Consider the following 14717-nt stretch of genomic DNA (forward strand, 5'->3'; position numbering starts at 1 on the left):
CTTTTACCTATCCATGTTATCTGGAGTGTATAAAGTAACAACAGAAATCTGAGAAACTCGTGAACAACCAACATGAGAACATAATCAGGCTAATTACCATGAGAGATTCTTCAGGTGAGGCCAGTGTTAGAACTTGCAGGATGCCAACCAAATAATATCCTGGAACCGCCAGAAATAGATATTGCAGATAGCATCTCAAAAAAAAAAAAAAGATATTGCAGATAGCTAGGTTTCAGGTGAAGATTTACTTCTTATCATGTTCGAGGTTGCCGAAAAGATAGTTTAAGAGGCTGTGAAACAACAAAAATATAGGTAAGTATGCCAATTGTTTAATCATGGGAAACAACAAAATTCATGAAAAAAATAGCATGTAAAGTACAACAATGGGCCAGTTAGCATATGCATGTTGGATACACATACCGTTTGGAATAGTCTCGCTGCAACAAACAAATTCAACTGAAATAGGATACGCTTTGGAATAGGCTAGAACAAACAGATTTAACTCAAGCAACCTTCTTCTCTCACACAATGGCTGCAAGAGAAATTCAGTCAAAACACTCTAGTTAGAGTTGCACAAAATACATAGAGCAAATAATGAAATCAAAGACAACAGGAACAGAACAGATGGGATGAAAACGTGTGGGGAGCTGGATGGATGTGTTCACATCTGGTGACACCGGCATACACAGGGAAAGGACAGAGCGACATCGAGTAGGTTGCTCGAGAGGGGCAACTGGGGGGCTTGAAGAAGAGGCAGCTGAGGGGGTTCAAATACAGGGCCGACCGCGATACTAAGCAGACGGAAGCCATTAAACTCGATAGAACGTATCGTGGAAGATTTCGGGGCATTGAGCGTTACCAACCAATACCCAATAGGGGGAAGAGTGAAAGCGGCAGGTCATGGGACTCCCATGATGGGAGAGAGGGAGTCATACAGCAGTTTCCAGTGGGAGGCAATGAGGCATGATTCAATTTCCGCTGGGGATCGGGAGGCATGGCCGGCGATTGATGCGTCGGCAAAGGTGAGCTCGCTAGAGAGAAGGAAGGGGTCCCGGTCTGGACTGGGCCGGCGGAGCGAATGGGCAGATTGATTTTGTTTTTCCTCTAGAGAAGGCAGCGATATTCTTCTGGGCTGGGCTAGTCGAGCGAAAGGGCAGCTCGGCTCCTGGTGAACCGGCCAGACCGGAAGCGTGAACACGCTCAATTTTTTACAACCATTGAACTGCGTCAGATTACGAGTGGCCGAATGGGACAGGTAGTTAACACCACATCTCTGCAATCTGACGGATAGGATGAATTGGAGTGACGTGGCTACACAAAATTTTAGCTTGCAAACATTAAATGCATTTTAGTGGGGATGAACTTTAGGCAGATTTTTATAATACGAATTATTTTATAATTTTTAGGAATGTCACGCGTTTTGAAAAAATTTCAGATATGTGACTCGGTCGGTTTTTAGTCGACTGATCGGCCTACCGGAGACCATTTGGGCTGTCAGCCGAGCAATTTTCCAGCGTCGTGTCAGAAATAGACCAGCTCTGGGCCGATCGGCCGGCAGCGGACCAACCGGCCAGCAGCAGGCCAATCGGCCAGCTAGGAGCCGACCACTTCTAAGTATGTACCGCACACATACTCCACAGTCCACACTAATTAAAATACGTAGTGTTCAATCACAGTACCAGATGAGCTAGTTAGCTAGATGCAAGGTATATTCACTCTACTAGCTGAGTTACGTAGAGTTAGCTAAGCTGGTTTCGTTGAGAAAAAAGAAGGTAGAATGGGATCAGCGGCACTGTGGTACGTGATAGCTGGCTCAAATTAACTCCTGCATGCGTCCATGCACGTGAAAGCTAATTAAGATGGAGATGTGGCTGTCCACGCAAGCTCCACCGGGGTCCGCCTCGGGGAGCTAGAGTACGAGGCACTCGTCGCGCACGGCGACCCCAACATGGAGCTCCCGCAGCTCGAGGATGAGTGGGACGCGGTAACCCTGAACTACACCTCCGGCACCACCTCCGCGCCCAAGGGCGTCGTGTACAGCCACCGGGGCGCCTACCTCAGCACCACCAGCCTGCTCATGGCCTGGGAGATGGGCGCCGAGCCCGTCTACCTCTGGACGCTTCCCATGTTCCACTGCAACGGCTGGACATTCACCTGGGGCATCGCCGCGCGAGGCGGCGTCAACGTCTGCAGAGAACCGCCCCTCCGAGGTGTACCGCGCCATCGCCCGCCACAGCGTCACCCACATGTGCTGCGCGCCCGTCGTCTTCAACATCCTGCTAGAGGGCGGCGGCGACACCGCGCGGCTCGGCGCGCCGGTGCACGTCCTCACCGGCGGAGCCCCGCCGCCGGCCGCGCTGCTGGAGCGCGTCGAGCGCATCGGGTTCCACATCACCCACGCCTACGGCCTCACAGAGGCCACCGGCCCCGCGCTCGCCTGCGAGTGGCGCGCGCAGTGGGACAAGCTCCCGCTCTCGGACCGCGCGCGCCTCAAGGCCCGCCAGGGCGTCAGCGTGCTCTCCCTCGCTGACGCCGACGTCGTCACCGACGACGCCAATATGGCCAGGGTGCCGCACGACGGGAAGTCCCTCGGCGAGATCGTGCTCCGCGGCAGCAGCGTCATGAAGGGCTACCTCAACAACCTGGCGGCCAACGAGGCGGCGTTCCGGGGCGGCTGGTTCATGACGGGCGACGTGGGCGTGGTGCACCCGGACGGCTACATCGAGATCAAGGACAGGTCCAAGGACGTCATCATCTCCGGCGGCGAGAACATCTGCAGCAAGGAGGTGGAGGAGGTCCTCTTCCGCCACCCCGACGTGGCCGACGCCGCCGTCGTCGCCATGCCGCACCCGCACTGGGGCGAGACGCCCTGCGCTTTCGTCGTCGCCAGGAACAAGGCGGCCGGGGTTTGCGAGGACGACGTCATGGCCTTCTGCCGCAAACACATGGCGCACTTCATGGTGCCCAAGAAGGTGGTGGTCTACGACGTGCTCCCGAGGAACGCGCTCGGCAAGGTCGAGAAGGTCAAGTTGCGGGACGAGGCACGGAAGCTGGCGCCACCGGCGCAGAAGACGAAGGCGACCAAGGCCACCAAGACGACGGTCGGCGGTGGCCGCCGGGGCGAGCAGCCGGTAGCGCATGTCATGGCCATGTCAAGGCTATAGGGCTCGTGATCAGGTAATCAAATGGTCCACGCGTTGGCAAAAAGTAGGAAATTGGCATCATGCATATGGGCGCCAACTTTGCAGAAATAAGCAAGAGTGCGTTTAAAATACCTTTAATTTTTTTATTTTTAGAACGAACGAGGTCAGTATTAGTGGCGCCAAATTGTTCTTTACCCTTCTTTCTCTTCTGTTTTCGATAATTTGGAACTTCTAGACGAACTTATACATGTGCAAATTGGTTCCAAATTTGTAATCTGGAACTTATATGTGTGTACATTGTAAATACTATCTTGTGTGCAAGGAAATTATTTCTGTCGAAATCTTCTAGTATCATGAATTGATATGTGTTGTTCCCCTCTTGAATCAAGAAGCTGGCAATCTTCAGCTGTACGCACACTCACACTTAGATCATCATTAAACTTAGATCATCATTAAGCCGTTGATTTTGGCTTGTGAACATGATCGACGATAGCCCATAGGTCTTATTAAAAGGGAATCAACTACTCCTACTGAACACCATTATCTTAATTGGCCGTGTTGATGGTGATTTCCTTGTCATGTTGACAATGACCATCCTTTTTCTCTTACTGTGTTACACTGAGATGCAGAGGAGATGGGTGTTAAGCTTCATGCACTAGCCACTTGAACCAAAAGTCCGAACTGATGGAAAGGACTAGGCAATTCACATATACACTTCACAACACCCCCACTCGCGTGTGACGGGAGAAGAGAAAGTCAACACGTGGAAGAAGAAGAGCACACCGAAACGGCGGTGGCTAAAGAGGGGGCAACATCAATTTTTAGGCTTAATTGCGAAAACCATGTGAAAGCCAGGATTTGAACTCGAGACCTGGGGCTCTGATACCATGTTAAGCTTCATGCACTAGCCACTTGAACCAAAAGTCCGAACTGATGGAAAGGGCTAGGCAATCTACTTGTACACTTCACAACACCCCCACTCGCGTGTGACGGGAGAAGAGAGTCAACACGTGAAAGAAGAAGAGCACACCGAAACAGCGGTGACTAAAGAAGGGGGCAACAACAATTTTTAGGCTTAATTGCGAAAACCATGTGAAAGACAGGATTTGAACTTGAGACCTGGTGCTCTGATACCATGTTAAGCTTCATGCACTAGGCACTTGAACCAAAAGTCCGAACTGATGGAAAGGACTAGGCAATTCACATAGACATTTCACAACAATGAGAATATTCGTTGAGTAAGGACAGAGGTGTGCGCTGGAGCAACTTTGATATATTGTATCATCGCCATGATAGTGGTTCTCGTGTTTCTCATGTAAAAGCTTGTTGCCCCGTTGTACGAGCTTAATTTGTTTGCTTGCGAAACCAACTTTTTATTGGGTAAGTCTTGTGAAATTTTTAAAAAAGTATGAAAAAAAGGACAAGGTCTGTATATCTTTTACCGTCTCGTGATATTATATAACAAAATATAGGGAGAATCTAGGAGGCACTCAGGTGTTTTCCAATTCGTCAAAACTAGATTTTTCTTTCAATCACAGGATGATACATGTATTTTGATCGTTTACTATTTCATAAGGAATCAAACTTATACATGCAATTCACACTGTATATACAATAAACTTCTTGTAATTATATTGTTACTAAGTTGATGGTTTACTAATGTACATGCAAATGCTAATGCAAATAAATACTGCTACTCTAAATGTGTGGTAATTTGCCCTAAAATAAGGGATTGCCACAAAAAAAAGTGGTACAGTAAATCTACAACTATGATAATAAAATGCGTCAGTAAAATAGGCTTTCAATAATAGTTAAATGCATCCAACAGAGTAGCATAAATTTGGTTGGTTGTCTCGCAGCCCGCTGTCCTTGGCCAATCCATTGCAGATGTCGCACAGCCTATGGTTGTCGCCGCTCTTGGCCAAATCCGTCGTCGCCGAGTATGGCGTGTCCATGGAGATGGAAAAGGCCGACCATGTCTCGGCCCAAGCTCTTTCCATCACAGGGGCATCGGAACTGGCGGTGGTGTTGTCGTTCCCTTCCCATCCTGAGGACGCAATAGTGGTGTTAATACCTACAAGGTATTGTTTGCCCTTTTTCTTAATGTTAATGAGGTTTGGGATATATGCTTGTGTGTTTACATAATTTCATTTGAAATTCGTAGTCTCCTGAAGAAATGCAGAAAAATTGAGCTCGAGTGGACCGAGGATGAGTAGAATGCATTGTATTTCGGATGGAATGCTTAAGTTCTTCTTGAAGAGGCATTGTACTTTTAGAGTGGAAAGCAATTGTTTGATGGATTTTGGCAACAAAGTCATGAGCGTTTTAACAATTCCAACCCAAGTAGAGAAGCTAGATCACTAGCATCACCTTTAATTAGGTGGCACGTTCTTGTTATGCATACTAGTGTCGGCTAGGTTTGATCAAGTGGAGAAGGTAGAGCACCATGATCTATGTAATCTATTATGCAGATGGACAAAAATTTAGATCGCCCATATCAGGTGAGATTAATTATTTTGAAGACAGTGTAATGTGGAAGTGGTCGAAAGATGTAGTATTGGTATTATGAGACTAACCGCTCTGATATCATGTAAAAGTTGTAAAATCCTAATTTATGTTGCTGTGTTAAGATTCTCAAGGAGTTCATATAAAGATACAGGAGGAAGAGACTTATGGTACATGATAATCGAGAGTCAATCTAACTCATCCGGTATACTATGCTAACAGACCACTCACCTGTCACCATGGACGGATCCACCATGGGTCATGCGGGTGCATATGAACACCCAAATTTTTCTCAAAAAATTGCTTATACATAATGTATATTGTTCATGTATCCTAATGGTATTTTAAAGTACGACTAGTTCACATTTTCTATTCTAAATTGGGACCAAATTATGAATTAGCAAATACTCCCCATCCACAAGTATACTTTTAACTTTTTTTCTAAGTCAATCCTACTAAAATTTGATAGACTTTATAGGAAAATATAATATCATTTATGACACTAAATTAGTATAGTGAGATCCATTTTAATGTGTAGTTCCATAATATATCACTTTGATGTCATGTGTTCTTAATTTTTTCTACAAAGTTAGTTAAAATTTAAAAAGTCTGACTTATGACCAAGGCTAGATATTACACTTATTAGACTTCATACATCGACGACATGTGACCCAACAAGCATGCCCTGTCAACTAGCCGAGACAACCTGCCCATACTGAGCGATGGCAAAGCGGTGACAGACCTATGCTTGCAAAGAAAAAAGAGGAACGCCAAGTGATCAATGTTATCAAAACGAGTAGCGACCAATGACCAACATCGCCAAACTAAGAACCAACCCAACGCTAGGCGGTGCCCCATGGCGCCAATGTCGCTCGCGCTGGGCTAAGCAGAGAAGGGAAATAAGAAAGCCGATGGGCTGATAGCGGTAGGGGCGGAGGGAAGTCGTGCATCTTCGAAGCTATGATAGATCATATTGGCGTATTGTAATTTCTTTTGGTTTTTACATGTTTTTCAACCTTTCGAGATATTGTTGCTACAATGGCCGATTTGTACTTTTAATGTGGTGAAGGGATGGGCCATTTTTCAATTTTTCACCTTTATTTTTTTTATGGTTGAAATTTGAACACCTAAAGTTAAATTTTTGGATCGGCCCCTGCCTGTCATCCAACCAAGAGCTCACGGATCACGTGACAACCGACAATTGACAAGCTAGCCCGGACGGTGTTCATATATGAACGCACACGTAAATCCAAAGGTCCATGGTGTTCATACACCACTTGGTGTTGTGCGTGGCACGACAATATTAGGGTGCACGCGTTCGAAATTGTCAGCATTATTGTGTACTTGTCTCCTACGATGCTGGCTAGTCAGGTCCCTGGCCGTATCCTTTCTCTTTCAAATCCGGCGAGTCCGTACGTACTTGCGCTAGTCTGGTCGCGGTCGCACGGCCTGTGCTAGCGAGAGGTCCGCTGACTTACGACAGTAGAATGGTGTGCCGCGTTGTGGACTGTGTTCGGCACAACATGGACGTCTGATGTCTGCACTGGCCGGCCGCTCTGAAAGCCTGCTTCATTGAAGCCCAGCAGGAGCACACGGCCCACAAGCTGATTAGCATCATCATCTCAAGAGGACTTCTCTCAAAAAAAATAATCTCAAGAGGACTTAATCCGAAAGATAAAAATCAATGAGCTTTTTATAGTCACAAATATGTCCTGCAACTTGTTACTCGCCCCCCCCGACGCACACACAAAAAAATGTCGGCCCCTTAGTACATTTGCATTTTACAAAAAGACCCTTCTAAAATCAGGAAAAGGCGATGATCTGTTGCTCTACAACCGAGGATACCGGTGGATCTCTATTGCCGGCCAGACAGCAAGTTCATCCTGCGACGGTGAGCAGCTGGGCTGCCACCGGCGACAGGTCAAAGGACGGCGTATCCTGGTGTGTGCGGGTTTGTGGCCGTCGCGTTGTGGTGCTCTATCCCGATCCCAGGATCGTTCTGACTGAAGGAGATATGCCCTAGAGGCAATAATAAAGTGGTTATTATTTATATCTTTATGTTTATGATAAATGTTTATATATCATGCTATAATTGTATTAACCGAAACATTAGTACATGTGTGATATGTAGACAAACAAAGAAGTCCCTAGTATGCCTCTTAACTAGCTTGTTGATTAATGGATGATTAGTTTCATAATCATGAACATTGGATGTTATTAATAACAAGGTTATGTCATTGTATGAATGATGTAATGGACACACCCAATTAAGCGTAGCATAAGATCTCGTCATTAAGTTATTTGCTATAAGCTTTCGATACATAGTTACCTAGTCCTTATGACCATGAGATCATGTAAATCACTTATACCGGAAAGGTACTTTGATTACACCAAACACCACTGCGTAAATGGGTGGCTATAAAGGTGAGATTAAGTATCCGGAAAGTATGAGTTGAGGCACATGGATCAACAGTGGGATTTGTCCATCCCGATGACGGATAGATATACTCTGGGCCCTCTCGGTGGAATGTCGTCTAATGTCTTGCAAGCATATGAATAAGTTCATAAGAGACCACATACCACGGTACGAGTAAAGAGTACTTGTCAGGAGACAAGGTTGAACAAGGTATAGAGTGATACCGATGATCAAACCTCGGACAAGTAAAATATCGCGTGACAAAGGGAATTGGTATCGTATGTGAATGGTTCATTCGATCACTGAAGTCATCGTTGAATATGTGGGAGCCATTATGGATCTCCAGATCCCGCTATTGGTTATTGGCCAGAGTGAGTACTCAACCATGTCCGCATAGTTCACGAACCGTAGGGTGACACACTTAAAGTTGGATGTTGAAATGGTAGAACTTGAATATGGAATGGAGTTCGAATATTTGTTCGGAGTCCCGGATGAGATCCCGGACATCACGAGGAGTTCCGGAATGGTCCGGAGAATAAGATTCATATATAGGAAGTCATATTCCAAGTTTGGAAATGATCCGGTGCATTTATGGCAGGTTCTAGAAGGTTCTAGAAAAGTCCGGAAGAATGGCACTTTGGAAAGTGGAGTCCCAAAGAGACTCCACTTGCATGACCAGCCAACCCTAAAGGGGAGGAGTCCAAGGTGGACTCCCCTAGGGTGGCCGGCCAACCCACCTCAAGGAAAGGTGGGAATCCCACCTTGGGTGGGACTCCCTCCTTGAGTATGTTTCCCACATATGGGAGGTTTTAGTGTTGGGGTCTTATTCGAAGACTTGGACTAGAACTCTTGGGGCTTCCACCTATATAATGAGGGGCATAGAGAGGGGGCTGAACACTTCAAGCCTCAGCCTTGGCCGCACCCCTTAGAGGGCCGGCGCCCAACCCCCCTCTCTCCCCAAACCCTAGCGGTCTCTCTCCTCCACCACATCCCGCACGCTTAAGCGAAGCTCCGCCGGATTTCTCCACCACCACCGACACCACGCCGTCGTGCTGTCGGATTCAAGAGGAGCTACTACTTCCGCTGCCCGCTGGAACGGGGAGGTGGACGTCGTCTTCATCAACAACCGAACGTGTGACCGAGTACGGAGGTGCTGCCCGTTCGTGGCGCCGGAAGCGATCGTGATCAAGATCTTCTACGCGCTTTTGCAAGCGGCAAGTGATCGTCTACCGCAGCAATAAGAGCCTACTCTTATAGGCTTTGGAATCTCTTCAAGGGTTAGTCTTGATCATCCCCTCGTTGCTACCGTCTTCTAGATTGCATCTTGGCTTGGGTTGCGTGTTCGCGATAGGAATTTTTTTGTTTTCTATGCAACGTTATCCTACAGTGGTATCAGAGCCGTGTCTATGCATAGATGGTTGCACGAGTAGAACACAATGGTTTGTGGGCGTTGATGCTTATGTTGTCTTTAGTTTGAGTACTTTGCATCTTTGTGGCATAGTGGGATGAAGCGGCTCGGGCTAACTTTACATGACCGCGTTCATGAGATTTGCTCCACGCTCGACATGCAACTTGTATTGCATAAGTGGCTTTGCGGGTGTCTGTCTCTCCTACTATAGTGAAGATTCAATTTACTCTTCTATTGACAACACTAGTATCACCGTTGTGGTTCATGTTCGTAGGTAGATTAGATCTTACTCGAAAACCCTAAACCACGTAAAATATGCAAACCAAATTAGAGACGTCTAACTTGTTTTTGCAGGGTTTGGTGATGTGATATGGCCATAATGTGATGATGAATATGTATGAGATGATCATTATTGTATTGTGGCAACCGGCAGGAGCCTTATGGTTGTCTTTAAATTTCATGTTGAGTAGTATTTCAAAGTAGTTGTAATAGTTGCTACATGAGGTGAACAACCATGAAGACGGCGCCATAAACCTTGACGCTACGCCGACGATGATGGAGATCATGCCTGTTGATGATGAAGATCATGTCCGTGCTTTGGAGATGAAGATCAAAGGCGCAAAGACAAAAAGGGCCATATCATATCACATATGAATTGCATGTGATGTTAATCCTTTATGCATCTTATTTTGCTTAGATTGCGACGGTAGCATTATAAGATGATCCCTCACATTAATATCAAGATAATAAAGTGTTCTCCCCTCGTATGCACCGTTGCCAAGGTTCGTCGTTTCGAAGCATCTCGTGATGATCGGATGTGATAGACTCAACGTTCATATACAACGGGTGTAAGCCATGTTGCACACGCGGAATACTTGGGTTTGCTTGACGAGCCTAGCATGTACAGACATGGCCTCGGGACAACGGAAACCGAAAGGTTGAACACGAGTCATATGGATGATATGATCAACATGTTGATGTTCACCATTGAAGCTACATCATCTCACGTGATGATCGGTTTTGGTGTAGTGGATTTGGATCGTGTACCACTTAACAACTATGAGGGATGTTGTATTAAGTGGGAGTTCATTAGTAATTAGATTAAAACATGAACTAATTATCTTAAACATAGTCTGAGTAGTATTTTGAATTAATTTTGTAGTATTGGCATCCGTTTTTCTACCATGCGTTAGTCTTGTAATTGAGATAGAAATACTGTTAAAATCTGATAAGAAACTTTACGGATTGGTACCGTATTGTTAATGAATCAAGAATTGATTAAGTCCTATTGCAAACTTTTAGTAAACCTCACATTGTTGATTCAAAGAGCTATGGTTTCAATTAGTACCTAAAGTTATCTTGTCTCCTTGAAACTTGAAGTTCAAATCTATTTGAAAAGTAAGGAGCTGAAAATTTAGTTTTCAGAAATAATCAAGGTATGAGATATATGTGATATCTAAGACCTTATTGCAAGATGATAGAATATAAATTTGGTGAGACTACATAAACTCATAAGTTTTATGGGAATGTATGAAGGTTGAAGATGCCAGGCGTCACAATCCTCCAACTATTGGGGCACTAATAATATTCGCATATCCATGAAGTTATCATCCTTAGTATGCACCGTTGCTAAGACTCGTCGTTTCGAAGCATCACGTGATGATCGGGTGTGATAGATTCTACGTGTGCATACAACGGGTGCAAGCCAGATTTGTATATGCGAATACTAAGGTTAAACTTTATGAGCCTAGCATGTACAGACATGGTCTCAAAAAGGTTGTCATGAATTGATGGATAAAATTATGAGTGAAATTGTTCATCATAGTTACTAATAAGTGAAATCTAGAACACTTGTCATATGATGATCAACTTCAAAGTAAGAACCTCAAGGTTATTGGTAATTGACCAACAAACCTAGAAGTTATTGATGTTGAAGTGCTTTTCTGAATAATGAGGAAAGCTAAAAGAGAAACTGCAAAAGATATTCTGGCAGAAAGAAAAGAAAAGACTAGAAAGTCTAGCTCAGGTGTATATCAATGATATACATGTTATGGATGTATTCCTCGTTTGGTCACACAATGAAATTCTTGGGTATTTGTACCATATTGGTTGGTATGAAATGTCATACAAAACAACACAATACAAGAATACAATGGCCTAAGTGACTGACAAGGAATATGATAGGAATACACGTCTGGAACAAAATAAAGTGTTATTATGTTCGTCGTTGGCATTCTATCTAGCCCTTAGAATTTATAATAAAGAACTTAATAATTGTTATTTTGCTCTGGTTAAAATGAAAACAATGAGTTGTTCAAATTATGACATTACTCCATATGTGATGGATAAGTTATTATAAATCTTAATGGTGAAACACACACACATAATACTGACGCTAAAATGCCATAAGGCAAATGATTTGAATTCCACTTATTTGTGGAACCGCCATTTAGGTCATGTTAGAAAGGAACGCATGAAGGAACTCCATGCAAATGGATTTTTGGAGTCATTTGATTTTTGAATCATTTGGCGCTTGCAAATCTTTTCTAAAGAAAATGATTAAAATACCGTTCATAGGCCAAGAGTTGAACGGGCAACAAACTTAGTGGAAAAATACATAATGATATATGTGGTTCACTGAGCATAGTTGTGTGCGGGAGATTCTTCTACTTCATGAAAACTTTCAACAATGAATTGAGTATATATGTGGATATATTCAATAAGGAAGAAGTTTGAAACATTTGAATGAATTCAAATAAGTTTCAGCATGAAGTGGAAATCATCGTAATAGAAAAGTCAAATATCTATGATTGGATCATGGTGGAAATATTTGAATTACGAGTTTTAGCGAACATCTAAGAGAGTTATGAAATTGTTCTACAACTCACATTTATTGGAGTATCATAGTGATGATGAAGTATCCAAGAGATGTATCCAAACCTTGTTGGATCAATGATGAGATAATATATTATGACGCCATTATATTTTTGTGGATTATGCTTTAGTGACTACCGCTTTTACAATGAATAGAGCATCATCATGATCCATTGAAATGACACCATACAAGTTATGGTATGGGTATAAACCCTAATAGTCTTTTCTTTAAATTTTGGTCTAAGAGTTTACAACCAAAATCGGATGAATGTTTTTGTTGGTTATCCCAGAGATTTAGTTGGGAATTCTTCCCACGAGACAAAGACAAAAGTATTTGTCAATGTTTCTTATTTCCGAGAAATTGTTTCTAGTGAAGTATTTGAGTGGGAGGACAATATAATTTGATAAGGTTTATGAACCTGAGCATAATGATCAGAGTAGCGCAGCATCGGAATTGGTTTCGGAAGCGGCCACAACGATCATGGCTCTCATGACTACAAAGTGTTTTAGCCATGAAGATCGAAGTACATATTGAACCTTGTAGGTATGGTTTACTTTGTGATCAAATAAATGATTTGTGAACAAAGGATTGATTTTGAACAATGATAAACCAACTATAAACAAAGAAGTTATGATGGGCCCTGACTCTGTTAAAATGGCTATATGCCATGAAATCCAAGATAGATAAAAACTTTTTGAAAGTAAATAGATCTATAAAATTGATGGACTTGGATGAAATATCCTTGAAGAAGCTTGACTTGTCGAAAAGTTGTTTATGACAAAGTTCAAAGAGTTGACTACGACAAGATTAGATCTTCCGTAGCAATGCTTAAAGTCTATATGGATTATTCTAGTAAACACTACATATTTCCTTTATGAGATATGTTAGTAGGATGGCAAAATACATTACTTATCAGAAGTGTGTATTAAAAGGTGTATACAAGATACAACCAAGAGTTTTGCTGGTCCGTGAAATACTAGATAGGTATACAAACTTCAATTGAATGAAGTAAGTATCGCGGAGTTGAATCTTCACCAGATGAAATAGTCAAAGAGTTTTTGATTTCATCAGAGACGATGAAGAGGCTTGCATTTGCAAGAAATTAAGTGGGAGCGCTGAGACATATTTATAATACTTATGTAGATGACATATAGTTGGTTATAAATGATGTAATTATATACTTGATTAAAAGGTTTCATTGAAAATTAACTTCAATGAAAGGATTTGGACTGAAACATATTTAGTGTCAAGATCTATGAAGATAGATTGAAACACAAAATAAGTTTAAGTCAAAGTACATAGAATGGATATTGAAATAGTTCAATATAGAAATATTAAGAAAATATTCTTGTCATGTAAAGTTTTAACAAGACTTGAGTGTATCTGACACTCAAAGAGTAAAAACACATGAGTGATTATAGATCACGAATAATATGTACACAATCAGATATCATGTGCTATAAAGTGTTATGAGCATTTACCAGAATGATTCATATGATGATCATTAGACGACAGTAAGAATATCCTTGAGTACTTTAGAAGAACTAAGGATATATATATATATATTTTTGTATGAAGAAATGACAAACAAATCGCTGTAAGGTGTTACACCAATATTGTTTTTGTCACATATAAAATATAATTTCAATCTCAAATTAGACTAAGTGTTGTTTAAAAGGTAGCACAATGAGCTAGAAGTAGTCTATGCTAGATTTAGAAGAGTTCTAAATATTGTGATGGATTCTACAAAAGAAGGCAGAGTATGTCATTGTTTTGACAATGACAAAGGATGTTAAGTCAAGAGGTTCTTTGAGAACTTGGTGTAGTTCCGACAGAGTCAGAACTTTGAAGCTATATTGTGTGTAACAATATTAGTGACATATTTCAGACCGCGGAATTAAGGTTCCACCAGAAGACCAAACATATTTAAATGCCGACTCATTTGGAAATGAGTGATGCGTTGAGACGCAAATGAATTACAAAATACATACGTTTCTGAACGTGTCAGATCCGTTGACTAAAAACCTCTCCCGTGAGCAATACATGATAAAGCACCATAAGGCCAAGGTGTTATATCTTTACAAATGTAAACTAGATTATTGACTCTAGTGCAAGTGGGAGACTGAAGGAGATATGCCCTAGAGGCAATAATAAAGTGGTTATTATTTATATCTTTATGTTTATGATAAATGTTTATATATCATGCTATAATTGTATTAACCGAAACATTAGTACATGTGTGATATGTAGACAAACAAAGAAGTCCCTAGTATGCCTCTTAACTAGCTTGTTGATTAATGGATGATTAGTTTCATAATCATGAACATTGGATGTTATTAATAACAAGGTTATGTCATTGTATGAATGATG

General features: G+C 42.5%; 1 pseudogene; it reads left to right on the forward strand.

Annotated features, from left to right (window-relative positions):
- The first annotated feature begins 1777 nt into the window (after positions 1-1777).
- On the forward strand, positions 1778-3460 carry LOC127297213 (benzoate--CoA ligase, peroxisomal-like; annotated as a pseudogene).
- The last annotated feature ends 11257 nt before the right edge of the window (positions 3461-14717 follow it).

The sequence above is a fragment of the Lolium perenne genome, chromosome 4 (genome assembly GCF_019359855.2).
Source record: "Lolium perenne isolate Kyuss_39 chromosome 4, Kyuss_2.0, whole genome shotgun sequence".
NCBI lineage: Eukaryota > Viridiplantae > Streptophyta > Magnoliopsida > Poales > Poaceae > Lolium > Lolium perenne.